This window comes from Equus asinus, chromosome 4 (genome assembly GCF_041296235.1).
Source record: "Equus asinus isolate D_3611 breed Donkey chromosome 4, EquAss-T2T_v2, whole genome shotgun sequence".
Lineage (NCBI taxonomy): Eukaryota > Metazoa > Chordata > Mammalia > Perissodactyla > Equidae > Equus > Equus asinus.
This window is the reverse complement of record NC_091793.1, coordinates 44354460-44372540: the sequence shown is the minus strand read 5'-3', so window position 1 is coordinate 44372540 and position 18081 is coordinate 44354460.

Genomic DNA, 18081 nt, shown 5'->3' with positions numbered 1-18081 from the left:
GTAGCCCATGGCTCACTCTCTCTCTCTCTTTCTGTTTCTCTCTCTCTCCTTTTCCATTGGCTGATTGCCTGCCTCACAGCACCCTCTGTACCACGGCCCCACAGGGCCTAGTTTCATGGTTTTCCAGCTATAGAGCTTCTAGATGCTGTTGTATTGGGCACTTGAAACACTCCTGAAAAACAATTCGACTCTTCACCAAACCAATGAAGGAGGAACAGGTATGTGTTGCTCTAAAATGAAATTCTGGATTATTTCAAAAAGTGATTCTTCTCCATTGAGGCATGAACAGGAAAAAATAGAGATAATTGCAGCACCAGAGCCTGAGGGAAGAGCAAAAAAAAATAAAGTGTGAGAGAGAACTTGGGGAAGTTTCTGTGGGAGGTGGAGCGTATTGTTGTGGAGCTCTGTGAGAGCAGGTGCGTGTCTCTGTGGGGATTCCATCATGTTGATGAATGCCACAGTGACATAAACACAGGACACCAGGGAAGCAGGGGGGCAGAGGTGGAAGTCACAATACTCTTCTTGGCTTTTATGGGGCCAGGAAGGCTTCCCAGAAGAGGTGATCACTGACCCTGAAGGACACCTCAGGGTAAATCAGATGAAGGAGTGGTAGAGAGGTGAGCCAAGCATCCCAAAGGAGAAGATTGTTTTAAAGCTTGGTTGGGGCTGGCCCAGTGGTGCCGTGGTTAAGTTCACATGCTCTGCTTCAGTGGCCCAGGGTTCTCTGCTTCAGATTCCAGGCACAGACCTATGCGCCACTTATCAAGCCATGCTGTAGCAGGCATCCCATATATAAAACAGAGGAAGATGAGCACAGATGTTAGCTCAGGACTAATCTTCCTCCAAAAAGAAAACAAAACAAAAAGCTTGGTGACAAGAAAATATATGGCCTCCAAGCTGCTCAAAACAGCTGAAGCATTGTGAGAGGGAAAGGCAAGTGATGAGAAATGAGATTTGGAAAGGGGAGTGGACATCTGTCATGTTGGGACTATCTTTCCTATGTTAGAGAAGGTATCATGTTAAGTCTCTCCTCTGGGAAGGAGCAAGCACTCCATCTCACAGCCTCCCTTGCAGCTGGGGTCAGCCATGTGACCTAGGCTCCCCACCAGTCAGATGCATGTATTCAAAGTGAGCAAAGTAAGGAATGCAGTGCTAGGAGGACCTAGGTAGTGGTGCATGTGGCTGAGGACAGCAGCAGTGGCAGAACATCAGGTTTCCAGGCCCAACAACATGAGTGGGAGAAGCAGTGTGTGCTGAGCAGCAGTAGCCACAGTGGGCTCTTCACTGGAGCAGCCCCCCATGGGATGGTCTGGGTGTTGCTTCCGACTGAAATAGCCACAGTGCTTGACATTCTTTGCCTTCCTTCTTCTCCGCCCCCCACTCCATCAGATTCTTGCACTCCTAATACCCTTTAATAAATGCATTTTCTCTAAAATTAGTCAAAGCAGATTCTGTTATCTTAACAGGAGCCCTGACTTTTACGGCAATTAGTACGAGGAGTGGTCCCAGGCAGAAGATGTTCAAGGACATGGGAATCAAGAATGGAGTTCTGAAAGAAGATGGTGATGTAAGAGGACTGTGAACTCACCTCCTCCCATGGACACAACAAATTTACAATTACTCTTGGAACAACTACCCCTGAGAGAGAACTGAAAATTGGATGAAAAGAACTCCCACAAGAAGGGACAGTGCTGACTGAAGTGGAAGAGGCAGAAATTCCTTTCTGGAGAGGAAAAAGCCACATTTTAGCCACAGTGCTTTAGCCAGGAGCAGTCTTAAGGTATGAAGCCTTTCCTGGAGGAGTGGGGGGTCTGAGCAGGAGAACTTTGCCACAATAAACAGGTTTTGGACTCAGCACAACCGAGACAAGTGTCATAATAGCTGGCTCTGCTGGCTATTGACAACAGTGAGGAATACCCCAGAAAAGCTATTAGACATAAGGGGAAGGGAAAGCCTGCTCTTGTGCCCATGTACGAATCCACCCATTTTGGAAAGCAACCTAAAATCACCAGAAAGAAAGGTGCACAGTCCTTTGGTGAAAGAAGACTCACTTGATAGTCTCTGGGCACATCTCAGTGAGAGATGAGACCTCCCCAGGCTGGAACCACCTCCCCAAGGATGGAGACATTGGCGGCAGCCATTGTTGTGACCTAGTACAGGCATGCTGACACAGATGCTGGCAGACACCATTGGAGTTCTTCCCCTGGCCTGTTAGCTCAGGGGTCTGCCACACCCACTACAGCACCAATTCAATCCAGCTCAGCCAGGGCAGGCAGCCCACCCTAGAGACTGGCCCCACCCTGCAGCAAGCCCATGGGCAACTTGTGGGCCAGCATAGGCAGGGTATGTGGGACCTCTGCAGGGAGATGAGTGGGTCTGCCTCTCTGGGGCAGAGTGTGTGCGAGGGGAAGGCCTGCATTGGCAGAGTGTGTGGGGTCTCTGCAGTGGGGTGAGTGGGTCCACTTCAGTGGGTTGGGGCAGGCACACCAGGCAAGACTGTGTTGATCAGGTATGTGGGCCTACAGGCAGTGGAGCTTGTCAGCTGCACAGACTTGTGCTTCTCCAACAACTACATAGGGGATCAGCTCCACTTTCCAATGCCTGAGACAATTGGGTGCTCCCCCGCCTGGGGCTGGCCTCACCTAGCTGCATTCCTAAAAGAACCAACAACAGGTTTGCAGGCTGGAGGCCTACAGCAAGTGTAAGCCCCTGAGTCTAGCAACTAGCCACACTGGGGGTCTACTCACTTTAAAAACTGCAGCAGAGGCATGCTATTAGACCTTGAAGTCAACTGTGCTAGGGCTCCCCACACCCAATAAAGTGACTGAAGGGACCATAGCAGCCACACACAGCTGAGCATCACAACCAGCTGGCCACGGGGACAGCCTAGCCTCCTTGTGCACCCACAGCAACAGCAATCCTGCCACAACAGAAGGACACAAGTAGCCCACACAGGGGACACTCCTGGAATATTTGGAACTGGTGACAAGAGGGAAGGACACTGCTGGGCCTCTTAAGGTATCTGTTACATAAAGCCACCTCTCCAAGATCAAGAGATGTAGCTGATCTATCTAATATAGAGATATAAGCACAGAGAAAGAGGCAAAATGAGGAGACAAAGGAATATGTTGCAAATAAGGGAACAGGATAAATCCTCAGAAAAAGAACTAAATGAAACATAGATAAACAATCTATCTGATAAAGAGTACAAACTAATCACAGGATGTTTACTGACCTTGGGAGAAGAATGGGTGAATCCAGTCAGAACTTCAACAAAGAATTGGAAAATATAAAAAAGAACCAATCAGAAATGAAGAATAGAATAATGGAAACAAAAAATTTACTAGAGGGACTCAGTAGCAGAGTAGATGATACAGAACAACAGGTCAATGAGCTGGATGAAAGATTAGAGGAAGTCACCCAAGCTGAATAGATAAAATAAAAAAGAATTTAAAAGAACAAGGACAGTCTAAGGGACCTCTGGGACAACATCAAGTGCACTAACATCCATTTTATAGGTGTCCCAGAAGGAGAAGAGAGAGACAGAGAGGCAGAGAATCTATTCGAAGAAATAATAGCTGAAAGTTTCCTAACCTAAGGAAGGTAACAGACATCCAAATACAAGAAGTACAGAGAGCACCAAACAAGATAAACCCAAAGAGGCCCACACCAAGACACATTATAATTATATATATAATGTCAAGAGTTAAAGATAAAGAAAGACTCCTAAAGGTGCAAGAGAAAGGCAACAAGTTATATACAAAGGAAACCCCAAGGCTATCAGCTGACTTCTCAGCAGAAACATTACAGGCCAGAAGGGAGTGGCATAATATATTTAAAGTGCTGAAAGGAAAAAAACCTACAGCCAAGAATACTCTACCTAGTAAGGTTATCATTCAGAATGGAAGGAGAGATAAAGAGTTTTTCACACAAGCAAAAACTAAACAAGTGTATCATCAAGAAACCAGCCTTACAAGAAATGCTAAAGGGACTTATTTAAGTGGAAAAGAAAAGACCACAAATGGGAATAAGAAAATTATCCAAAAAAACAAAAAACAATAAAATCACTGGTAAAGGCAAATATACAGCAAAGATAGCAGATCAACCACCTATGAAGCTAATATGAAGGTCAAAAGACAAAATCACTAAAATTATCCATTTCCACGAGAGGGTAATGGATACACACGCATAAAAAAGAGGTTAAATACAATATCAAAAACATAAAATGTGGGAAGAGGGGAGTAAAAGAGTAAAGCTTTTAGCAAGAGGTCAAACTTAAGAGACCATCAACTTAAAATAGATTGCTACACATGTAACTTATTATATATGAGCCTCATGGTAATCACAAACCAGAAACCTATAATAAATACATTAAAAAAATAATAGGAAGGAACCCAAACATAATACTAAGGTAAGCCATCAGACCACATGGGAAGAGAGCAAAAAAGTAAGGAAGAGAGAAGAACTGCTAAAACACTCAGGAAAAAAAGTAATAAAATGGTAATAAATACATACTTATCAATAGCTACTTTAAATGTCAGTAGACTAACTGCTCCAATAAAAAGATATAGGGTGGCTTATTGGAGGGAAAAAAAAGACCTATATATATGCTGCATACAAGAGACATACTTCAGACATAAAGACACCCACAAATTCAAAGTGCAGGGATGGAAAAAGATATTCCATGCAAATGGCAATGAAAAGAAAGCTGGGGTAGAACTACTTAGACAAAATAGACTTTGAAACAAAAACTGTAACAAGAGACAAAGAAGGGCACTACATAATGATAAAGGGAATAATCTAACAAGAAGATATAATTCTTATAAATATCTATGCTCCCAGCATAGGAGCACCTAAATATACAAAGCAATTATTAACAGACATAAAAGGAGAAATAGACAGTAATGCAATAATAGTAGGGGACTTTAACACTCCACTCACACCAATGGATAGATCATCCAAACAGAAGATCAACAAGGAAATATTGGCCTTAAATGACACATTAGACCAGATGGACTTAGTAGATATATACAGAATGTTCCATACAAATACCACAGAATACACATTCTTTTCAAATACACGTGGAATATTTTCCAGGATAGATCACATATTAGGCCGTAAAACAAGTCTCAATAAATTTAAGAAGACTGAAATAATACCAAGCATCTTTTCTGACCACAACTATATGAAACTAGAAATCAACTACAAGAAGAAAATTGGAAAAGCCACAAATATGTGGAGATTAAACAAAATGCTACTGAACAATGATTGGGTCAATGAAGAAATCAAGGAGAAATCAAAAAATACCTGGAGACAAATGAATATGAAAATATGACATGCCAAAAATTATGAGATGCAGCAAAAGTGGTTCTAAGAGAGAAGTTTATAGCAATATATGCCTAACTCAACAACAACAAAAATCTCAAAGAAATGATCTAACAGTGCATTTATAGGAGCTAGAAAAAGAAGAACAAACAAAACCCAAAATCAGTAGAAGGAAGGAAATAATAAAAATAAAAGCAGACATAAATGACACAGGGAGTAAAAAATAGTAAAAATCAATGAAACAATGAACTGGTTCTTTGAAAAGATAAACAAAATTGTCAAACCTTTAGCTAGGCTCACCAAGAAAAAAGAGAGAAAGCTCAAATAAATAGAATCAGAAATGAAAAAGGAGAAGTTACAACAGACACCTCAGAAGTACAAAAGATTATAAGAGACTACTATGACAAGCTATACACCAGCAAATTGACTAATCAGGAAGAAATGTATAAATTCTTAGAATCATACAAACTTCCAAAACTGAATCAAGAAGTAGAGAATTTGAATAGACCATTCACCAGTAAGGAGATCAAAACACGAATCAAAAACCTCCCAAAAAATAAAAATCCAGGACCAGACAGCTTCCCTGGTGAATTCTACCAAACAGTCAAAGAAGACTTAATATATATCCTTCTCAAACTCTTTCAAAAAATTGAAGAGGAGAGGAACTTCCTAATTCACTCTACAAGGCCAACATTACCCTGATACCAAAACCAAAGACAACACGAAAAAATAAAATTACAAGCCAATATCATTGATGAACATCAACGCAAAAATCTTCAACAAAATACTAGCAAATTGAATACAACAATACATTAAAAAGATCATATGCCATCATCAAGTGGGATTTACTCCAGGGATGTAGGGATAGTTCAATATCCACAAATCAATCAACATGATACGTCACATTAACAAAATGAAGAATTAAAACCACATGATATTTTCAATAGATGTAGAGAAAGCACTTGACAAGATACAGTATCCATTTATGATAAAAACCCTGAATAAAATGGGGATAGAAGGGAAGTACCTCAAGATAATAATAGCCATATATGACAAGCCCACAGCTAATATCATACTCAACTGAGAAAAACTGAAAGCTATCCCTCTAAGCAGAAGAACCAGACAAGGATACCCCCTTTTGCCACTCTTATTTAACGTAGTATTGGAAGTCCTAGCCAGAGCAATCAGCCAAGAAAAAGAAATAAAAGGGATCCAAATTGGAAAGGAAGAAGTGAAGCTGTCACAATTTGCAGATGACATGATTTTATGTATAGAAAACCCTAAAGAATCCAGCAAAAAACTTTTAGAAATAATAAATGAATAGGGTAAGGTTGCAAGATACAAAATCAACATACAAAAATCAGTTGCATTTCTATACACTAACAAGGAAGTAGCAGAATGAGAAATGAAGACTGCTATCCCATTTACACTTGCTGAAAAAAGAATAAAATACCTAGGAATAAATTTAACCAAAGAGGTGAGAGACCTGTACACTGAAAACTATGGAACATTCTTGAAAGAAATTGAAAAAGGCACAAGGAAATGGAAAGATATTCCATGTTCTTGGATTGGCAGAATTAACGTATTTAAAATGTCCATACATCCTAAAGCAATTTACAGATTCAGTGCAATCCCTATCAAAATTCCAACATTTTTCATAGAAATAGAACAAAGAATCCTAAAATTTATATGGAACAACAAAAGACCTCAAAGAGCCAAAGCAATCCTGAGAAAAAATAACAAAGCTGGGGATATCACACTCCCTGATTTTGAAATATACTGCAAAGCTATGGTAATCAAAACAGCACAGTACTCATACAAAAACAGACACAGAGATCAATGGAACAGAATTGAGAGCCCAGAAACAAAACCACCCATATACAGACAACTAATTTTCAACAAGGGAGCCAAGAATGTACAATGGAGAAAGGAAAGTCTCTTCAATAAATGGTTTTGGGAAAACTGGACAGCCACGTGCAAAAGAATGAAAGTAGACCATTCTCTTCCACCATAAACAAATATTAACTCAAAATGGATTAAAGACAAATATAAGACCTGAAACCATAAAAATTCTAGAAGAAAACATAGGCAGTATGCTTTTTTTTTTAAGATTTTATTTTTCCTTTTTCTCCCCAAAGCCCCCTGGTACGTAGTTGTGTATTTTTAGTTGTGGGTCCTTCTAGTTGTGGCATGTGGGATGCCGCCTCAGTATGGCTTGTTGAGCAGTGCCGCATCTGTGCCCAGGATCTGAACCAGTGAAACCCTGGGCCGCCGAAGCAGAGCATGCAAACTTAACCACTCAGCCACGGGGCGAGCCCTGGCAGTATGCTCTTTGACATCAGTCTTAACAGCATATTTTCAAGTCCCAGGTCTGACCAGGTAAGGGAAACAATAGAAAAAATAAACAGGTGGGACTACATCAAACTAAAAAGCTTCTGCACAGCAAAGGAACCCATCAACAAAACAAAAAGACAGCCTAACAATTGAGAGAAGATATTTGCAAACCACATATTTGACAAGGGGTTAATTTCCAAAATATATAAAGAGCTCATACATGTCAACAACAACAAAAACTAACAACCCAATTAAAAAATGGGCAGAAGATCTGAACAGAGATTTTTTCAAAGAAGATATACAGATGGCCAACAGTCACATGAAAAGATGTTCAACATCAGTAATTATTTGGGAAATGCACATCAAAACTACAATGAGATATCACCTCACACCTGTCAGAATGGCTATAATTAACAAGACAAGAAATAACAACTGTTGGAGAAGATGTGGAAAAAAAGGAACTCTTATACACTGCTGGTGGGAGTGCAAACTGGTGCAGCCACTATGGAAAACAGTATGGAGATTCCTCAAAAGATTAAGAATAGATCTACCCTATGATCCAGCTATTCCACTGCTGAGTATTTACCCAAGGAACATGCAAACATGAATGCGTAAAGATATATGCACCCCTATATTCTTTGCGGCATTATTCACAATAGCCAAGACTTGGAAGCAACCTAGGTGCCCATCAAGGGACAAATGGTTAAAGAAGATGTGGTGTATATATACACAACGGAATACTACTCAGCCATAAAAAAGATGAATTCTTGCCATTTGCAAAAACATGGATGGAACTTGAGGGTGTTATGCTAAGCAAAATAAGTCAGAGAGAGAAAGTCAAATACCACATGATCTCACTCCTAAGTAGAAGATAAAACAAGAGCAAACAAACACAGACAGACAGAGATTGGTGGCTACCATAGGGGAAGGGGGGAGGGAGGCAGAAGGAGGGCGAAAGGGGTTATTTGCACATGTGTATGGTGATGGATGAGAATTAGTTTTTGGGTGGTGAACAGGATATAATCTACACAGAAATTGAAATATATATGATGTACACCTGAAATTTATATAATGTTATAAACCAATGTTACCTCAATAAAAATAAATAAATAAATAAAGGGAGGGTTTAATATCTTTAAAAAAAAAAAAAAGAAAAAGGAGGGGCTGGCCCCATAGCGAGTGGTTACGTTCGCACGCTCTGCTGCAGGCGGCCCAGTGTTTTGCTGGTTCGAATCCTGGGCGCGGACATGGCGCTGCTCAACAAGCCACGCTGAGGCAGCGTCCCACATGCCACAACTAAAAGGACCCACAACAAAGAATATACAACTATGTACCGGGGGGCTTTGGGGAGAAAAAGGAAAAAAATAAAATCTTTAAAAAAAAAAAAAAAAGGAAAGGGTTTCTGGCTTGGTTGGGTCTGAAGTCAGGAGAATATAGCTAAAACTGGAAGATAGGACTCTGGCAGCACATGACATTTTGTGGGTAAATTCTACAATTAAATTATCACCTGTGATCTCTCGAAATAAAATGTCCTTGAAAAGTAAAGCTTTGGGAAGCCACATGGCCATTATCTTGAACAGTATGATGGGCATGAAGAATTCAAGGATTCTTGGTGTGGTGGAATGGATCATGGTCTCCACCTCTTTGTTGCTCTCTAAAAGGATTACACATCCTTGTCACAATTAAAAAAAAGAAAAAGAAAAAGATGACATATCCATCCTTAGCCTGTAACTTCACAGTGCCTCCCAATAAGGTAACTTCATCACCATCACCACCACCACCTGCCCCACAGATGGTCTGGCCCAAAGGACAGATCTGAGGACAGAGAGTATGAACAACTCTAAAGAGTTTTGCTGTAAAGGGGAACAGAGAAATAGCACTAACTAGAGGGTCATTCTCGTGCCCGCTGTGCTTTGGGAACCACTGAGATAGATTGAACTCCACTTACTCTCAATTCCTGATATTCCTTCCATGGGGAAGGAGTCCACTAGTGTAACACTCCGGGCCTTTCTCCATCCTCTTCACTCACTTGTTTGCTGGGGAAGAGGAGAGACCTCTGATTAGAAAACATGAGAGCAGGCAGCGGTGTGCTGGTAATCAACAACCAGCTCTCTGGGCCACAAGCCTTGATTGGCCGTGTGTAGCTTCCATACCTCTGTTTGTGGCGTTAAGGATTAAATGAGACAATGCATGGAAGGATCTAGGACAGGCCTGACCCACATAAGAAATGCTCAATAAACATTTGCTGGATTTTCATCTAAATCTTGCCTGAAAGGACCCACGTTGTTTTTCTGTTTTTGTTTTCAAGTTGTTGAAGAGAAATGAAGCAACTGTTTCCTATCTTTTCAAGTTGACATCTCATGTGGTAGCCCCACTGAACAAGCCACCAATCTTAGGCCTTTGGGCATTGCTCTCAAGACTCCCAAAGAACTGAAATGCTATCTGGGACTTCGGTTCTAAAGTCATCGGGTAAGTTACACGACTGCGGACAAGACTTCACTCTATGCTGGGTAGAAAGCTGGATGGTAAGAAACTGCATAACAGCCCCCGCCGTATTCAGTGTGCACTTTCACAGCATCAGTATCAGTGAGGACTGGCACTTTTAGGTAAATGGCACTTGAAGGCAGCTGCCTGTTTCCCATGAAGGAGCCAGTGCTGTAATTACACCAGTAACCTTCAAATTGAAACTGGCACCAAGTCCATCTTTCCATGGAACACCCTGTGCCCTGGCTGTTTCCTAGAGCAGTCTCAATTCCCTAATACTCCTCAGTTTTCAGTGTTCTGTCCTCTACTGCTCTATTTATTTAAAAAAAAAAAAAAACCAAGTTCCAAAATGTACCCCTTCCCACCCCCAACAATCTGCCTCCATTAATATTGGACTTGATTATTTTAATTTAATTTGTTAGAACTTCAGTATTTAAGTTTTCAGGATTGGCCTTTTGATCAAGAATCAAAGTTACTATCAGTTGTTCAGAGTTCAAATTGTTCACGCTATTGAATTTCTTAACACACAATACTACTTTTTCTTTTTAAAAATGCAACGAAAAAAAATTGTCTCCGAGAAAATCCATACATTGGCTGTGTCCCCAACTTAATGTGTCCCTGATTCTTCTATTTCTGTTGGTGTCAGCAGCATGATGAATTTCATAAGGGAGAATTGAGGGAGAGGCCAGTGCTGAGAAGAATGCAAGACACGGGGGATCAGTACATATTTTTTGGGTAGATAAATGAAGAAATGGGCAGCCGAACGAGCTACATGAACAGCTTTGGGCACCATCCTGGTTCCCTCATCCCCACTTCCCATATTCAGACCTGGGAAAATATGTGGGGATCCCATTCACCTCCAGACAACTGCAAACTAATATAAACTCTACATTTTCCCCTTTTACCCTTTCTTCCCCTCTCCCAGTATCATTCCAGTACAGTCAAGAGTGAGTGTGACCTCACTCAAGAAAAATATTTAGGAAAATATGTATAAATAAACATTGCTTACTATTTGAGACAGTGTATGTTTCATTATGCAAGTGACTGGCACGTGTTGCAAATGAGAGTAACCCAAATGTAAATAAGGATCCATGTGGTCCTTGGCAATGTCTTTGTCACAGACCCCATCTTGTGATACTAACAATGCTGGTGATGTTTCCGAACACTGACTCCACGTCAGGCCCTCTGCTAATCACTTTACATGGATTAACAATTTGATTCTCACACTTCTCTCAGAAGTAACAACTATTTTTTTCTGGACTCTTGTTTCTTTACTTGTAAAATGGAAATAATGTTTGCTCCTACATAATATGTCGTGGAAATTCAATGAACTAATGCATGTCATGTAGTAAGAACTCAATACATATTAGTTCTCAATATTGTCTCATTGTTACTCTCTCCATTTTACAAATTAGGAAAGTGAGACACAGGGAAGTTAAGTAAATTGCCCCAGATACATAGCCAATAAGTGGCAACGCCAGGATATAAACTCCCTGCTATTATGAAGAGTCTGTTGAATCTTGAAAGATTAAGGATTAAGGCAAGTAAAATATGGGTTACTCCCACCAGCAAGAAAGGGGAAAAAATTAAGCTGCTATTAGAAGTTGAATCCACTAGGGGTCAGTAGACACACGCATTACATAGGCATGACGCTGGGCGATAAAATTATTTTTAAGACGTTAAACAGTGCCAGTTTTATTGCAGATTTTATGCCGATTATTAAGGAAGAAATTGATCCAAACTACTTTCCTATTTTCCTATTACGTTAAAGTACAGAAGATTGCTGTGAGGAATAAACATATGTAAAAGAGACTAGTAAACTGTCAGGCAAATGAAAGGACTTTCTTCTATCAGCGTTCAATAAACCGTTGTTATTCACTCCTATGACCCTGACAGTGCCCCAGGCTGGGAGTCAGGCTGTGCCAGGCACGACGTTCACTGAACAATGGGAGACAAGGACCCGCCACACCACTGTACCACTCTCCGCTCACCCTTACTCTGTGTGAAAAGATGATAGCAATGGTCCAGGCACATGATGGTGGGGGCAACAGAGAGGGAAAGAAGCGGATGGGTTCAGTATATATTTGGGTCAACTGGATGAAACTGAATTTGGAAAACAGTGTGATAAGTGCCCTAGCAGAGCCGATACGCCAAGTGGACAGAGGGAGTGACCGATTCTGCCTGGAGATGACACTAGAACTCAGCCTTTAAAGATGAAAAAGAGCTTGCCAGGCTGAGGGAGGGAAGTGGCAAAATATTCCGAGAAGAAGAAATATTCTGGGCAAAGTTTCCAGACCACGGAAGGTCCTTGCGCCTTTGAGAATAAGAGGATACCCAGAAAGGCCTGTGGGATGGCCTGGAGGGGAAGGGGGAGAGATATTCATCCCCCCCAACCCCCCATCCAGCCCCAAGTAAGAATATAAACGCCCAAGACAGGTGGGAGAAAAATACTCGTCCTGTAAAAAAGGTTTTTATATTTCTGATTACCAAAGTCTCATAAACATTTTTAGGAAATGTATGAAGAATATACATTTCATCACACACAGAAGAGCAGTATTTCCTTATTGTCTCTTTTATAAATACATTATTATATTTATATGTATGCGTGTGTATATATACACACACACACATAACACATATATACACATATATATGGGATAATTCTGTATATAATTTTGTATTTTTGCTTTCTGAAATAGACCATGCACATTTTCCGATTAAATTGCAGTCTTCAAAAGCATGATTTTTATGATTATATCTAATATTCCTGTATAGCTGATTCATCATTTTTAAGTATTCTTTTATTGTTGGACATTACTTTGCTCCCAATTTCCCTTTACTGTAAGCAGCTTTGATGTACCTTCTTTTATGTAAGTCTCAACATTTCTTATTATTTCCTTAACATAAATCTCTAAAGTTGAACCTCTCGGTCCAGGATATGAGCACTGCTAAATGCTGTTGATTCAAATTGCCAAGTTGCTTTCTAGAAAGGCTTATTAAGTGAAGCTCCCAAGCAAAGATGAGCGTATCCATTTCACCATACGCACGCCAAGGCTGAGTGTTATCACATTTGATACCTTTGTCACTCAAAAAAAAGAATTTATCAGGGGGCAGGCCCTGTGGCCTAATGGTTAAGCACAGCATGCTCTGCTTCAGTGGCCTGGGTTTGGTTCCCAGACACGGACCTACACCACTCATCGGCAGCTATGCTGTGGCTGTGACCCACATACAAAATAGAGGAAGATTGGTGCAGATATTAGCTCAGGGCAAATCCTCCCTAAGCAAGGAGGAAGATCGGCAACAGATGTTAGCTCAGGGCCAATCTTCCTCACAGGAAAAAAGAAAAAAAAAAAGAAGAGAGATAAGAAGTGTTGGCAAAGATGCAGAGAAAAGGGAACCCTGTACATGGTTGATAGGACTGTAAATTAGTATAGCCATTGTGGGAAAGAGTATGAAGGGTCCTCTAAAAATTAAAAATAGAACTACCATATGATCTAGTAATTCCACTTCCGGGTATATCCAAAGGAAATGAAATCAGTATCCCAAAGAGATGCCTGCACTCCCATGTTCATTGCAGCATTATTCTCAATAGCCAAGATATGGAAACAATCCAAGTATTATCAATGAATGAATACATAAGGAAGAAAAGATATATAATAGTATTATATATAGTATATATAATATATATTATAATTTTCCCTTATAGACATATATTATACTAATATACATTACATATCTATTATTATGTATATGTAATATATCTATAATGGAATATTATTCAGCCATGAAAAAGAAGGAAATCCTGCCATTTGTAACAACATGGATGAAGCTGGAAGACATTTTGCTAAGTAAAATAAGCCAGACAGACAAATACTGTATGATCTCACTTATGTGTGGAATCTTTAAAAAAAGTTGGACTCATAGAAGCAGAGAGTAGAATGGGGGTTACCAGGGAAAGGGAGGTGGAGGAAATGGGAGATGTTGGTCACAGGGTACGAAGCTACAGCTATGTAGGATGAATAAGTCTAGAGATCCAATGTACAGTATGATGACTATAGTTAATAATCCTGTACTGAATACTGGAAATATGCTAAAAGAGTAGATTTGAAGTGATCTCATCACACAAAAAAGTAACTAGCAAATCATACGTTGGTATACCTTAAATATATACAATTTTTATTTTAAAATATATAAATAACTTAATTAAACAATAGACCTAATCTTCCTCCAAAATCCACCCCGCCCCCAGCAGCCCTTTTGCCTCTCCTATGACTCTCCCATTTGTGATCTTTGCCCAGCCGCACTGAATTCCTTTCTCCTCTTCATATGCCAGACACACTCCTGCACAGGACACTTGAATTTGTCCCTTCACCTTAAAATGTTCTTCTGCTGGATATCCACATGAGTAGCTACTTCTCCTTCAGATCTTTGCCTTCAAAGCTCATCTTTTCAGTACGTAATTCCCTGATCATCCTATTTAAGATTAAAATTGCAATGCCCACCTTCCCCACTAGCTCTCTACTCCCTCTTCTCTGGTTTAGTTTTTCCCATAGAACTTACTATTCTGATAACTACATAATAATATTTATTCATTTAGTGTGTCTCCCCTCTGTAAAACATAAGCCCCATGATGTCAAGGACTTTTTTCTGATTTGTTCACTGCTGCATCTCCAAGGCCTAACACAATGACAGGCATGGAGTCAACACTCAGGAAATAGTTGTTAGATGAATAAATCAATGAATGAACGGATTCTGCTAATAAACTTAGAGGAGAATTACAATAGATTTTGTCCCATTCATCGAAAGTTTCCAAGGTGCAGAAAAGCCAAATGACTTGCCAAAGGTCTTAAAAATTGTCCCAAAGATATTACTGCTCCAGAGAAGACACTCCAATTGCCCCAGAAGTCTATCCCTGTCTGGGAGTCAGTCACAAATTATTTGCTTTCCTACCAACTTAAGGCCATTTCTTCATAGTGGGTCCCTGGGACCCAATTCTAAGAAGAATGGAAAAGAATATACAAAGTAACTGTGTTCTGAGGAGTCTGTAGGACTTTAATATTAAATATTTAGAGAATAAGTAAAATACGTAATTGAGTGCTAAATTGTCTGAGTGTTCGAGGCTCCACTAGAGAAAGAAGGTCATCTTCGTTTAATGGGATGGTTTTGTGGCGAAAGAAATGGGAGAAATACGTGAAGGAATAGGATGGTCTCAACATCATCAAAAACCTAATTGCTAAGCACCTGGTGATACCTGGTCCTGGGAGACGCGTGGCCCTGTCCTAATGGAATGTTTCCTCTGGAACATATTCCACCATTTCTTCATTTCCTTGACTCTCTGCACTGGTTTCTGTGCATTAGATGAAGCAGCCACCTCTCCCAGTCTGGAAGCTGTGGTCTCATGTAGGAGATGAAGCTTATCAATCAACCCTGCCCCAGCTCTTGGTTGTCTCTCAAACCTTTCCACAAATTGCACTGTGTCTGAAAACTCCAAGTATTTTGTATTATAGATTAAATGGGAAAGCCCCACCTTCACAAAATAGAACCACAAGTACTAGTCAACCCTCCTGCAGAGAGATCTGCAAACCGTGAGTTGGAAGAGACAGTAAGAGCAAACCGTCTGATGGCCCCAGTGACGGGGAAATGGAGGGACCCAGCACGTAAGCTGGATTGCTTCACTCCCCAATGCCTTCCCACAGACTTCAGGAGAAGATCCAGCACAGCCCATGAAGCTCCTCACACGATCACCTTGCTCACCTCTCCCAGCCCGTTACCATCACCTCCCGCCCAGCCAGGATGAACTCCTAGCAGTTCCCAGATACGCCAGGGCCTTCGGGGCTGTGTCTTTGCACCTGCAGTTGTCTGCCTGAAGCTTCTTTCTCCTCCCACCTACAGTGGGCTAACTCACGCTCACCCTCATGGTTCTGCAGGGGACTGCTCTCTGGGGAGTCTTTCCTAACCCTCCAGTCTGACTTAGGTGCCCTTGCTCTGTGCCTCCAAAGTAATTCGTGCCAACCTTGGGCACTGCTCTTTGTGTTCATTACCCAGTGAATCCCCACTATTCCAGAGCCTCGAATGCAGGGCCTGGGTCTGTCAGCCATTCCCTTAGTAACTAGTACCCACCTGGGGCACAGTGAGAATTCAACTGGTGAAGGTTGATGAACAACTGAAAATCAGAACTGGGTATCAGAACGCAATCTATGGGAAAGCACATCATTTTGTACTGCTCAAATTTACCACGGGCATTAAGTAAAAAGTGGCAAATAAAATGTAAACTATCTTCCTGGGAATGAGTTCCTCACATAACTCTTCACTCCGGAAATTCTTCACAGCCCTGGGCATGGATACAATACGTCTATCCAAAGCTCCCTCTTGTAAAACTGAACCTGTTTTCTCTTCCCCTTCAAGCTCTTACCCGTTCAAAACCCCAGAAAGAACTGCCCCATTGTACTAACTTAGCACCTTCTATCATTTCACCTCTCTCCCAAGAGATTACCTCAGACCACTTTTGAGAATTCAGTTCATGACGTCAGCCATTCTTCAGTAAAATCCCAGAAGTTGGTTGTACTTGCCAAAACCAGCTCTCTACCTTCCAGAGAGCCAAACAGTTCTTCCAAAACTAAATTCTAGCAGGCTTCTTTAACTAAGCCTAGGAGTAAATGTCTCCGAGCCTAGGTTTCTTAAGAAAACCCTTCTAATCAGTTTTATTAATCAGAAATTCTCTGAAAATCATCTCTCCTTTATATCTTCTCTTAATAATCATCTTGCAAAGAACCAGAATATATTGTTTGAGAAGATACGAACTCTTAAATTTCACACATTTTTAAGACTTCACCAATCTCTCTTTTCTTTTGAAGGATCTTAATGTTAATAGTTATTCTTCTCTACATCTTTCACTCAAATTCTTGCAGTATCTAATAAAGATTAGAACCATTAGCCTTAAGACACGGGTAAGTGGGTGGTAAGTATTATTAACACATAAGAATCAAGATTCTAAATTTAAATGTCTAGTTGAAGGAAAATGTTAAGACTTGTCATAACATGGAAAACATTATTCATTTGTAATGAAATTTGATGAAGTTTTAGGGATGTGTCTTAACTAACTTTTGAATTGGATTTTTATTCTATAAGCCTGCTGGTTGTTAAAAGTCAACCTAAGGGGAAGAAAAGGATGGGCTACGTCAAGAAGCAACCTGGAAAAAACTACCAATGGTCAAAGCTTGAACAACTTGAGCAATAAAACAGTAATAGTATTGGATTATAACATAAAGAACAAAATACCCATGAGTCCATACTGATATTAATAAATGATTGAATAAATAAGTAAACGGGAGAGAAGGGACAAATATTCCTTAGAGAAGGATTCCAGGTAATACACGTGAAGGAACGCAGGCAGTAGAAAATTACCATTGGAACACTCCAGTAATAAAAGCTGCTGGCAAGATCTGAGGATGAATGCTAAAATGAGTGGGTAAACCTTTGAGGAGAAACAGGACATGTGCAGAGTCTCCAAGTGTCTCCCCCAAAATACTTATTACTGTGGTGCTTTTAACAAATGTCCAAAAAGTCCTGGATACTCTTTCCTCAAGAAGTGGAGATTACTTCCCCTCTCCTTTGAGTGTGGTCTAACTTAGTGACTCATTTATGAGAAACAGAGGATGGAAAAGGAAACCAGAAATCTTAGAGTGGACAGATGCCCCCAACCAAGTGATCATGGTTAATATCACCAATAACAAGCCATGTTGAAATCATGAGATATTATGACATGTTGGGATGGGGGACACATCTCCTCTGTGGTATTATTCCTAAAAATCTATAACCCCAGTCTAATCATAAAAAGATATCAGACAAATCCAAGAGGAGAGAAATACTATAAAATATCTACTAGCAGACTTCAAAGGTGTCAAGGTTATGAAAAACAAGGGAAGACCAAGAAAATGC